At 40.0% G+C, this 13,542-nt stretch overlaps 1 non-coding gene across 1 annotated transcript; it reads left to right on the forward strand.

Annotated features, from left to right (window-relative positions):
• The first annotated feature begins 11,324 nt into the window (after positions 1-11,324).
• LOC136540937 (small nucleolar RNA R71) lies at positions 11,325-11,433 on the forward strand. The gene has a single exon (XR_010780054.1). It is a non-coding gene; the product is annotated as a small nucleolar RNA R71 (small nucleolar RNA).
• Positions 11,434-13,542: the final 2,109 nt, after the last annotated feature.

The raw sequence follows: 13,542 nt of genomic DNA on the forward strand, positions 1-13,542 counted from the left end.
TAAACTTTGTAACTAGTTTTTCTCCCTCATACTAACTCCAAATGTGATGTTTTTTTTCTAAAAATTTTTAAAATTATGCTTCAGCATTTACGTTTGATCAAACTTGGATGTGACAATGTTTTACACATTTTAAAATTTGAAATTTAACAAGTTCAAATCAAATTTTCAAATCCTAAATGATTTCAGATGTAAAAGTGATGAATACAAAAGTTATTCAACTCATCAAGATCTACAACTTTTATTTTGGTCATCTTGTTATTTGACTAAATTTGAACCTTTCAAATTTTGGCTGCTATTTATTTGTGCGCCATCAGTAGGGGCGGCTGGTGATTCAGCCGCCCCTATAGTTGGGCACTGCAGGGGCGGCTGGTGATTGAGCCGCCCCTACAGATCAGCCCCAACTGTAGGGGCGGCTCAGGTTACCAACCGCCCCTACGGTGCCATCTGTAGGGGCGGCTGGGCTGCTGGGGCCCGAGGACACCCACTGTAAGGGCGCCCCCAACCCCAGCCACCCCTACAGTAAAAACGCCCCCGTTCCTACAGTACGAATCTGGCGTAGTGCATGTGACCGATGGTGCACGGTCAGGCATTTACTATCGCTAACAAAGTGACCAACCACCCCGGTACAACTTCAAGTACTAAATAACATCCACGCATACTTAACATCAAGTACTTAACAGCAACTACTACTTAACAGAAAGTTTCAGACACCAGGCATAAGGACAGAGATGCCGAGATGGGGCCAGGGTTGGGGCGTTTTATAACTCATAAGGTCTTCAATCATATCAAATAAATTAAAACCTGAGTTACAACGAACACACCTACATAGCGCAGTGGTGGAGAAGGTTTTATCTGAACCAGAGCTCCATGGTTCGAATCCTATGGGGAGCACTTTTTAATTTTAATATATGCGTCCCAATTCTTTTCTTTCCATACTTTTTTTAAGTTTTAAATTCGTTGCAATTATCAAAGTATATTGCAACCAAAAATAAGCGTTGCACTTGAACACAATTTTCGCTTCGACCCCATAGATTTCGTTGCAATAAAATTTAGCACTTGCAATAATATCAAAGTATATTGCAACTGCCAAAAAAGGTTGCAATTGACCCCCACTTTTGCTTCGCCTCCAAGAGTTCTCGTTGCATTAAGTATCTAGCATTTGCAATGCTTGTCAAATTTTATGCAACACAAAAAAACCGTAGCAATAGTCAAAACCAAATGCAACTAACGTAAATGTAGTTGCAGTACTACCACACAATTGCAACCAAAATCAAGTCTACTACAACCATTTTTCACCATTGCAATATCGTCCACCAAATGCAACAGAGCTTTGCAACATCTTGAAAACCGTTGTATTAAAGGCATGTATCGCTACCATTTTTTAGAATGGTTGTAATACAACAATCTCTGGCAACCAAATTTTCTACGTTGCAATTCTTCGGCGTTGTAGTAGACCGAAAATCTTGTAGTGCAATTGACTTAAATCACCCTAATGGGACATGTAACATGTCAAAACTCAAAGTTAAGTAAAAAGGAAAACAAATCAAATTTGAATTCAAATTCAAACCATAAAAGTCCTTTTTGCCCCTTTTGTCTAATTCAAAATCCATTTGGAATTTGGGGGTGTGACAAAAAGCAAAGTTGAAGCTTATTTTATAAGGATCAACTTTGGTATTCAAAGTTTTTAAAGTTTACATATAAAATTTGGAGTAATTTTGAAATGATTCAAATGCTCAAAAGCACCCCAAATTCAAATTTCAAAATGGAAAGAGAATTTGAAAATGTTCATTTAAGCAAAGTTGTAGAACTTTTGAATTTGAACAACTTTTATTTTTGGAGATTTTTGAGTTGTTATACAAATTTGAGAGTAATTTGTAAAATGAACTCAGTGGCAATTCTGTAATTCTTCTGAACAGTAGCACGACCACCGCCCCACCGCCGGAGTCCTTTCTTTGGCCTTCTAGGCGTGCCCGTGGCCGCCCTTAGCTTTGTGCTGGCACGAGAAGCTCACTGCGTGTCGTTCCCTCACTCATCTGGCAACGCTATAAAGCTCCGACGACGTTATCTGCTTTTGTTCCTCTGCTCTGTTTCCCGACGCCGCCGCCTCAGCTCTGGCGAGTTCCCCTCGCCTCCTTAGCGTAGACCAGCCTTGGCAAAGCAGTGTTCTAGCTCCGTCTCCTCCTTGCAAACCCATCCCACCAACTATAGTTGTCTGAATCCACCGAGAACCGCTGCTAGCGACCCTTCTTCCATGCGGCCGGCGACCTCACTCGAAGCTCCGTTTCACCGCGGCCAGCGTTATCCGGTGAGCCATTGCCCTTGCTTGTTGTCTCTACAGCTTTGTCTCGATGCTGTAGTGCTTAATCCACTCTTGCTTGGTCGTTTTGCCCACTGTAGTCGCTGGAACACCATCATCGACGAGGTCTGCTCCGCCGTGATCACTGTCACTGTCGAACCGCGTCACCATAGCTTCTCCGGTCTCGCTCGTTGCTTCAACACGTTCGGGGTGAGCTACTGATGCTTCCTAGACTCTTTGTTTCACCATTACCGGCCTTGTTTTGCCGGCGTAGCGCTGCCATGCCACCACGTCTGCCATGGCCAGCGTCAGTCTTGTTCCGTGTCGTAATCAACCTCCGTAATGCCACAGATCGATGCGCCTAGTCCTTGTGAACGTTTTGGTACTTTGGCCATCGCCGTTGGGCTCACCGTCGATGAGACAGCGTCGGTCAGTGCCATCGTCGTCACGGTCAAGGCCGAAGGTTAGGGATGACAAGTGGGCCCCGTATGTCAGCGACTGTGTAGTTCAAATGGAATTTTTCTATTTTCATAAATGGATGAATAGTGTCTATTTTTGTTATTTTTGTGTAGATTTATTTAGAGCTCAAAAAATTATGAAAATTTTTATGTGACCTCTCTGTGATGAATACTATTTAGGAAAAATATGAAATATTGATTTACAGAAATATTTGAATGTGATGAAAATTGCTCCTTTAATTGATAAATGTAATTTCCATGATTTTTGTAGGCCACTGTATAATTCCAAACATTATGAAATTGGTTTTGGTACACTAATTTGTCATGAGGAAGCTTACATAAAATTTTGAGGCATTTGGAATAAGTTCATTTTTGGGCTTATTTCCAAATAAATTCAAAAATGAATAAAAGCAAACCCTAAGTGTTAGATTAGTGTTTGATCTTGTTTTGGTCATGTTTTGTGACCAGTAGGGTTTCAAGATCATTTTGGTCAAGTCACTTGTGTGGTCCTTGATGGTAGAATTGCAAGTTAGTTTTGTTGGCTTATAACTGTACCGTAAAGGAAATTTGTACTCATGGTGTTATTATATTTCATGCACCATGAAAGCATCATGTTTACATTATCATCATGTTGAAGCATATGTTATTATTTCATGTAGAATCTGAGAGTGAACCGATCCTAGTTGAGTAAGTTGTGGAAGAATCCCCGGTTGTCTCGGGATTCGATATTTGTGGTACTAATCCAAAACCTGAGATCGTCAACGAAGGCATGCCCTGGTTTATGCATTAAACCCTTACCTTGTTACTTTCAAAAGTTTATCACCAATGTTACCTATTGCATTAAGTTGATTAATTCAAATGTTACCTACTTGATGCATTGCCTACCTTGTTAATTGTTTACCATCCTTGAAGATGATTTCATTTACAAAGGCGTAGAATGCTTAGTATGCTTTATGGTAGGCTTTCAAAGTAAAAGTTTTGATACAATCAAAGATGGCATACTGGCCAAAGAAAGAAAGAAGATAGAATGAACTAGAGACTAGCCAGGGTGACTTATCTTGAATATTGGGTAATGTTGCCGACTATGTCGCTTAAAGGCCACTCATTGTGGATCTTCTGAACGAGACACTTTGTAGTACTGGTCACATACTCTAGTAAGCCTACTTCGACTAATCCGATACTAAGATGAATGCCCATGCACTAGGAGTGGAGAGATGGTGGGAGTAGCGTGTACCCTTGTGGCTGGAATGTGGCTGGATTTGAGGAGTGCTATGCTCTCGGGTGGTGGGAAGACGGCTTAGTATGGGAGGACCCGGTAGTGAGGTTGATATATGCAAGATTAAGTTCTACATATGTCGTGTGATAAGGAATCCCCAGCTAGGACTTGAATCAATTCGAATTGCCGGTGCTCCGCGCATATGGAGACTCGTTTCATTACAGAAGCAATGTAGGACTGGTGAATTAATAAAACTTGAGAAAAGGAATGGAACGAGAAGGAATGGAACATGGGATATGAACACTTAGTATGAGATAATGAACCAAGAAGACTTAAGGGAAAAACTTGAAAATAGGATCAAGAAAAGTAAGCTTTTGGCAAAGAACTTTTGAATCTTGCTACATCCTTACCTTGCCCCAACTCCTGCATCTCTAAAGTCTTACACCCCCTTTACATTGGGTTAGTCTTGTTGAGTACTTTTGTACTCAGGGTTTGTTAACCCTTGTTGTAGGTGAGTCACATGCGCATGCTTGTTTTGGTCCCTACTACATGTCAGTGTTGGAAGTCAATGATGATGAGGAATGATGAATGGCCTTTGGACAAGGCACTTGTTTGTATGATAATTAAAGTTAATGTAATATTATCCTGCTACTATGGTTGTATGACACTTGTGGTTTTTGTAAGTTTGAAACAACTGGTTTATAAACTATGTTATTGTAAGACTTCCGCTATATTTTACTCTGATGTATATATTTGAATAAACTATTGTAATCTGCAATGTCTGTGATTGGGATCCTGTTTGGAAAAGATTCGTGGATGATTCAGGTTTCCCGAGGACACCCGATAGACCTGTTAAGTTGTTGGGAACTCGTGTACGCTATCAGAGGTCTATTGAGACAACGATAGATGCATGTGGGCCTGATTTCTTAGGAGGTTCTGCCACACACAATAAATTCTTAGAGAATTACAATAGCCTACATATGACCCCAAAAGTGTACTATACAAATTTCATGCCATTTGGATAAATATAGCTAGCTCTATGAAAATGACAAGTTGCATTGGCTTATTTTAGCAAAAATAGTTAACCCTATTGAAATGTGTTAAACAATAGATTTCATATTTTTCTTAGCTTCCCTAAAACCCATTAACACTGTACAACATTTTGCTTGGCAATATGTTACTTATTTTTATCCTTATGAATTTCCTTAGAAAACACCATTTATTAAAAGATAAATAGACAGACCATACTCCTCTCAAGTTTACTGCAAGTTCAACATTGTTCCTAACTAGATCAAGTCAACACAAGATCAGCAAAATTGGAATCACAATTTTATCACTTTCCTAGCTCAAGTTATGCATTTTATAAGATTGAAAACAATTTAAAAGCACTTATTGAGCTCCATTTAATTCTCCTAGAAAAACATCCAAATAGTAGGTTTCATATTTTTATCAAGTAGTACACTTCATGATGAATCCAAAAAAATTTGGTTCACCAAAAATGGACATCTACAACTCTACTTATGAATTTTTGAAACATGCTTTGAAATCTGTGAAAACAATAAGAAATCAAAGAACACACATAGACTGATAGATGGGGCCTGCTAGTTAGTAGGACCCATGTGTCAGTGATACCAGAGTAGGGGAGGTGCTCCAACTAGCCTTATCTCACTAGCAGCAAGATCACTAGCAACTATAGTGACACCAATAGGTTCCCCACATCAAGCCACGTCAGTTGGTGGTGAAGACATGACCTAGGGTTCACCAGAGATGGCTCGTCGGTGACAATGGCGGACGGTGGAGATAGTGCGGTGGTACACCAGCATTCTCCGACAATCACATGTTCCAATGAGGTTTGCTACGGCTTCACGGAAACCAAACAAAGCTATCTAGGGTGGTTGGGGTTCCGGTAAGGCGGCGGTGAACTTTGACCATGTGCATGCCGAGGCGGGGGCGCACAGAGCATGGTGGTGCTCCCACCATTCTGGCTAGACAATGGCAAAAGGTAGATCTGCATCATGCCATACACTAGGTCTAGTCTTACTCAACCTAAGACATGAGAGAGGAGGGATATGATGGACCAGCTCGGCAACGGCAAGCTCGAGTGCCATGGTAGCCACGCATAGAGCGGCGATGCGTTCCTACGCAACCAGGCGGTAGAGTCTAACCTAACACCAGCCTAAGCATCTATAAACTATTGTGGTGCTGGGCTAGAGATGAGGAAGGCATGGGATGTGGTGGAGCAGCTGGGCTACGGTGAGTAGAGAGCACGACAGCGCTCCAGTGGTGATGGCGGCTACGGCGAAGCAAAATGCAACTTTACCTAGGGTTAAGAGGTGGTGCTAGTGGCTCGAGGAGGTGGAGGTGATGGTGATGCAGCTATGGCCAAGACAAATCCACCAGAGGAGCTACGTTGGTGGTGACCAACTATGGCAGTGATGCAGCGAGCTCAGAGTTCCACTTCGGTAAGGCAGACCGAGAGGGAGGAAGTGCGAGCGGTTGGGTGGAATGAGCTGCAGGGGCGTGGTGCCTTTGTGCATGCTCCGACCTGATCGGCCGGGCCAACGCTGGTGTATGGCCACCATGCAATGGCCATGGCCTATGGCTGGTCGGCCACTGATGGGCGCATGGATGCGGCCATCAAAGCCGATGACAGCGTCTGATGAAGCAACTTAGCGATCTTCTAACTCCAAATCCATGGCGATTTGTTGAGAGGAGTATTAACAAAAGTTGTATAGCTACATATGATCTACAATTTTGCTTAAAGGACTGTGGCCTAAATCCTAATGGTTTGCAAGTTATATCATCCCAAAGTACAACACATAAAACTATAATTCAAACCTAGACTTAGAAAATTTTTAGAGTCAAAAACAATAATTCTATTGCTACTTGTGAGCTATTTTTGAGCATGCTATGCACCTAATTAGGTCTTGACCCAACAATAAAAGTTGTTACCCTAGTCAAGTACTACAACTTTGCTTAAGGGTGCATAGTCATGCAAATTTTCTAGAGTATAGTTCATCTTAGGTCGTTAATGCAACTTGAAAATGATAGCTTACACTATAACCATGACTTAGAGGCCAATTGGGTCCAAGTCATGAATACCAAAGCTGTTCCATGTGACATTCTAAACATGTTAAATGTACTCCTAGTGTCCCACAAGCATTTCACACATTGATCACAGGTAAACCCTAGCCTAGGTATAAATTCAAAAGGCATCACATGTGATATAAGCAAGATATTGAAGATAGAATTTGATAGGCTCATGCTCATGAATGCTCAATGATGCTTGTGCTCATGCAATGCCAATGCCAAATGCAGGCTTAACACTAGGGTGTTACAGATATCTCTCTCAAAGTTTTGTTACAGAAAAGAAGCATTGGGATATGCAAAAGTTACTCATTAAAAAAAGAAAGATGAGAAAAAAATGGACAAGTGTCTGATATATTTAAAACAATGGGTACTTAGGTGCCCGCCTAAAAAAAGAGAAGAAAAGATGAATAAGATAGCCCATGTTTTCTTGTAAAGCTATTTCCAAGTTTTAAAAGAGAGATATGTTTTCAAGGAGCATAGTAGAATTAGGTTAGCCACCAAATATATCCACCATATCTCCACACACATGCACATCTTGATTTAATTGTATGACTCAACTCTCTTTGGAATCTAGGGTTTGACTTTACAATATATGTATTGCAAGTATGCTCTTTTATGCTTTTTCCACTCCTATGAGATCTACATAAGCCTTAGTTGTAGGAAGAGAAAGGCATAACACACTATTGCCTTGGTGAGGATCCACAAATACCACATATATTGAGAGACTTAAGAGTGTCATATGATGGTAGCTCTAAGTTTTATTTTGAAAATCTATAAAAACTCTAGAATAATGGTTGAGCAAAGAACTTGAGACATAGTGCTTGACTTGATCGTTCTATCTTTCAATTGCTCAAGACCCAAGAGAAGGCTGAGAAGGCCCATGGTTGAAGGTAATATGGGTAATGTTTGAAGTTAGATCAATTTATTCTAATCTAAAGGATAATTCTTGTTTGAACGCATGTGTACTTTTGAGAAGTGAAAGCATCATAGCAACTCCTGATCCATTTGCTCAGTTTAGCTTTGCTAAGCGACTAGCAAAGGATAAGCTTGGGGGAGTTTGTTGATGGTAGTTAACAACCATTATAAACCATCAATATAACCTGTATAAGGGCATAAATATAATCACCAAAGAAGGTTTAGGGGTTTAAACTAACAAAGTCCATGAGTTTTGGTGAATCTATATTTTTTGTAGTGTTTATTCATAAAACTGTCAAGGTGGACCTACATGTTAGATTTAATTACACTTATCTACAGCGAAACAGGACACCAGAAGACTCAGGAGGACTCCACACCGAAGCACCTATCAGCCCTTCATTGCAATGTCGGTTCTCCACCGCCTCCTATGTTGCATCTATGCCATCCTTTAAGTCGGTTTGATCCAAGGGCTCACGTTGGATGCTCTAGGCCTATATATATCAGCCCCTGCCCCCCTGAATGGCATAAGTCATTTGAGAAGATAGAAACCCTAATCATCCTCAGAGCTCCACCATATTCTAGGGCATAGCTAGTTAGGATAGGTCTAGAGAGAGGCAAGCAGGCTTCGCTTGGATTACCATACTTGTCAAGAGCGTGGTTCGGTATACTCTTTGTACCCCCTCTCTTTTGTTTCTCCATTGCTTTTATATGTTAGTTACAATTGTTATGACAATATTAGTATTCATCTTATTCATGTTCTTTGTTATAATGTTCATCATCTACTTTGGTTATATGCTTAGTATAGCTAGTTTATCATTATATACATGCATAAGTTTGTATAGCACTCGCTCAGCTACGCATGGGGTGAGTGGTCGACATTGTGTAAGTGTGGTGCTTATACATTGTATACCTATAAATACACCCTATATTCTAGGTCATGTGGCAGATCATGGATGTGACACTCCCATTGAGTCCTTTGTTGTCTAGTCCCTAAATATAGGCGCACGTAGGGTTCGATTATGAAGGAAGAGCAAGTTCTATTCTTAATCTTCCTTAGTAATATCCCTTATGTGTAGATATGAGGATGATCTTAGCAATGACTACTAGGTATAATTGCACTAATCAATGTATGCTTTGACTTGTAATTAAGAATAACTTAGCAATTATTCCTCTAATATTCTACCTGGCCATGCTAATGCCATAGAAAGGAGTACTATGAGTGATTTATCATTATTATTGATCAATACTTACCATATATATATCTTATCATACGACTTACCCCTATTTTTAGTAGAATATTGGTTATGGTTTATTTCTCCTTTAATAGTATAAGTTATCAATGCATGTCCATGCTAGACCTTCCCTGTGGTAGAAATATAAATAATGATACCTAGAATACTCTCGGGTAAAGTGCTACAATGGTATACTATCTATGCGCTTGTAGATCCTTTTTAATCATATATTTATATATTCTTTCTAGTCACATAAAATGATAAAGAACTACTTAGTATTATTATTGTAGTAATGTTGTGTAGTACCAGCAAGCATCTCTAGCATCATCACTAGGGATTACAACCTAGTAAAGTAATGTTAGGAGATATAGGTTTATAATAGGTGGCTACTTAAAACAAGTGACACGTTAATAAATACCAACAATGGGTGTATCATCTTCTTCTTCTCCCATGTCCAAAACCATGAAGTTGGTAGGGGCATATTGGTCATGTATTCTTATCTTGACATCTTTCGCTATTCCCTCTGGAAATTGAACTGATTGATCTACCATCTGCAATTGCATGTATGTAGGGAACAAAGGTTCGTCACCAAATAAATATTCATACGTTACCTTGGACATTATATTGACACCCGACCCAATGACATAGAAGGTCTTGTGGAATATTCTTTGTCTAATGGTACACTCGATCATGGGTATGCCTGGATCATCCTTCTTAGTAAGGAATGCTAAAGCGAGGAGGTGGTCGTACTTTGATCGAAGTGTGTTGATCATGTTGACTAATTCTTCTTGTGCCTGCCTAACCTTATTCTTCCTCCTCCTGTTCTTCTTCTTGGTCACTATCATCTCTTTGGGCAAGTACAACGTTTGTGGATGTCCAGGAGATTACAAGATATGATTCTTGAAAGAAAACTTCTCATTTCTATCCTTGATTATAAAGCAAATCTTGGCACTATCCATGTAGATGATGGCTTCTGTGGTGCTTAGGAAAGGTTGCCCCCAAGATGATGGGTGCCCTTTCATCTCCACCTATTTCCAAAACCACAAAGTCTATGGGAACATATGATTGTCCCACTCTAATAATGGCATCTTCTAGAACTCCTTTGGGGTAGAAGAGTGACTAATCTACCAGCTACAAATGCATATTTGTGTACAACAAAGTATCTCCATTAATTTTATCATAAATTACCTTGGGCATAATATTGACACTTGCTCTGAAGTCACAGATAGCTTCTTAGAAAATGTGAGGTCCAAAAGCAATGGGGATGATAGGTCTCCCTGGATCGCTCTTCTTCTCAGGCAAGGTATAATCTATCTACCTTCTTATTGATGGTTGTGTATAGTAGTATGCTGCATTGTCAATATCGATAAGATTTGTAGTTTCTAGATCTTCCGGTTGTCTCGAAATCTTAACTTTGTTGGTCGGAGGAACAGCATCAGCCAGCTGAGGTATTTGTGGTTCTATCATTTTATTAAAGCTATTCTGGTTCTTAATAGCAGAAGAGAGGTTATTCATTTTATTACTCATGTTTTCTAGTATTCTATCATTGGAAGCTAGTTTTCTAGATAAGCACTCCATAATTTTAGCTTGGCCTAGAAATCAATTCTCTTAAGTGTGGTTCATTAAAATTATTGAAATTATTACCTTGAGGGCTACCTTGGTAATTACCTTGGTAGTTTGGCCTTTGTTGCTGATTCCATCCTTGATTCTGTTGAGGACGAAAGTAGTTGTTGTTGACGAAGTTCACATCCTCATGAATTTCAAGGCAGCTATTTCCTGAATGCCTAGTGTTTCCACACTATTCACATGTTATGCAGGAATCATGCATGTGCATGACTTCTTGCTTCTCATTGGTTTGGTCTTCAAGCTTCTTCATCAGCAGATCCATCTTGGCAAACAGCATGTCTACCTCCTTGAGTTGATGCATACCTCCACCTCTCTTGTGGGTCTAAAGACGTTCTTCAATCCAACCTTGGTTTGAGGCCATCTTCTCCACAAGAGCTATTGTAGCTAGAATTGTGAGTGATAGAAATGCACCTCCAGCAGCAGCATCCATAGTCTCATGGGTACCATTAGTCAACCCATGATAGAAAGTCTGCATGAGCAGCCAATTCGCCATCCCATGATGAGGACATTCTGATATGTAATCTTGGAAGCGTTCCCATGCCTCAGGGATGAATTCATCATGTTGGTATTGAAAACTTGAAATTCTCCCATGCAGAGCATTGGTCTTGCCTGTGGTAAAGAATTTTGCTAGGAAGGCACTAGAGCAGTTATACCATGTAGTATTTCTATCTTTGTTGGCATAGAACCATTGCTTCACCTCCCCAAGGGTGAGAATGGGAAGTGGTGAATTAGTATGGCATCTTACGTCACTCCCTTGATGGTGAAAGTGTCATAGATCTCTTGGAAGTTTTGGAGAAGTGCACTCGCATCTTCATGTGCCTTTCTATAAAACTGGCTTGCTTGCACCATGTTGATGATTGCTGGCTTAAGCTCGAATCCACTAGTCTACAACATTGACTGTTGGTCCAGTATGGATGTTGGCTGTAGTTGAAGCAGAGAATTCATAGAGAGTCTTGTTAGCCATGGCTTCAAATTATGGTGTTAAGCTTCACCTTATCTGGTTGTCTTTCGATTCTAAAACTAGGACTGTGTTGAGTTTAGCTATAGTCCTCCTGATTAATGCTTCTAGATCTTCAATGTAGTTTGTTGGAAGGTCAAAACTAGGTCATACATTACCCTGCATAAGATACAAAAGTGGACAACATAAGGGTAAGCCTGTCTGAGCAGAGGTCAATGGTTTTCCTCTATCACATCAATAAGTATAAGTTTATCAATACTTCCTTTGCTTAGCTACCTTCCCTAGCAACAGTGCCAGAAATGCTTGTTGGTATTTATTAACTTGTCACTTGTTTTAAGTAGCCACCTATGATATGCCTACATCTCCTAGCATTACTTGTACTAGGCTATCATCCCTAATGATGGTACCAAAGATGATTGTTGGTTTTACCTAGGTATTACTTACTAGAATGATACTAAGTAGTTCTTTATTATTTCGTGTGACTAGAAAGAATATATAGATATGAATGAAAATGGATATGCAAGCACACAGATAATATACCATTGTAGCACTTCACCCGAGAGTATTCTAGGTATCATTATTTATATATTTACCATAGGGAAGGTCTAGCATGGACATGTATTGATAACTTATACTATTGATGGAGAAGTAAACCATAACCAATGTTCTACTCATAATAGGGGTAAGTCATAGGATAAGATATATGATAAGTATTGATTAATAATAATGATAAATCACTCAAAGTACTCCTTTCTATAGCATTAGCATGGTCAGGTAGAATATTAGAGGAATAATTCCTAAGTCATTCTTAATTACAAGTCAAAGCATACATTGATTAGTGCAATTATATCTAGTAGTCATTGCTAAGACTAATGTCATATCTACACATAAGGGATATTACTAAGAAAGATTAAGAACAGAGCTTGTCTTCCTTCGTAACTGCATCCTATGTGCATACCTACATTCGAGGAGTGGACTACAAAGGACTCAATGGGAATCTCACATCCTCGATCTACCACATGACCCTAGAATATAGGGTGTATCTATTGGTAAACAATGTATAAGCACCATGCTTACACAATGTTGACCACCCACCCATGGATCCTTAGAGTGAGCACCATATGAACTTATGCATGAACATGATAATAATCCAACTATACTAAGCATATAATCAAAGTAGACGATGAACATTATAACTAAGAATATGAACAATATGAATAACAATGTCATAACAACTAGTAGCAAACATATAAAAGTAATGAGAGATACAAAAGGGAGGGAGTACAAAGATTATACCAAACCATGCTGTTGACACAATCAGGAATCCAAGCGAAGCCTGCTTGCTTCCCTCTAGACCTAGCTTAACTAGCTATGCCCTAGAATTTATGGAGCTCTGAGGATGATTAGTGTTTCTATCTTCTCCAATGAGTTGACCACTAGGGGTTCTCCTAGGGGTTGGTAGGGGCTGGTGTATATAGGCCGAAGTGTTAATCCTGAGCCCTTGGATCAAACGGACATGAATAAATGGCATAGATGCAATCCTTAAGGTGGTGGAGAACCAACATAGCGAGTCGAGACTGACATGTTGGTCCCAAGGGTCAGCCGGCCTATAGGTGGGCTAGCCCCACCTAGCGGCGTCTCACCCTCCAGCTTTGGTGTGGAGTCCTCTGGAGTCTTCTGTAACCTTTTGGGGTTATTTTCGCTAAGGATAAGTGCGATTAATTCTGACATCTAGGTCGACCTTGATAGTT

This window comes from Miscanthus floridulus, chromosome 2 (assembly GCF_019320115.1).
Source record: "Miscanthus floridulus cultivar M001 chromosome 2, ASM1932011v1, whole genome shotgun sequence".
In the NCBI taxonomy this organism is placed as follows: Eukaryota; Viridiplantae; Streptophyta; class Magnoliopsida; order Poales; family Poaceae; genus Miscanthus; species Miscanthus floridulus.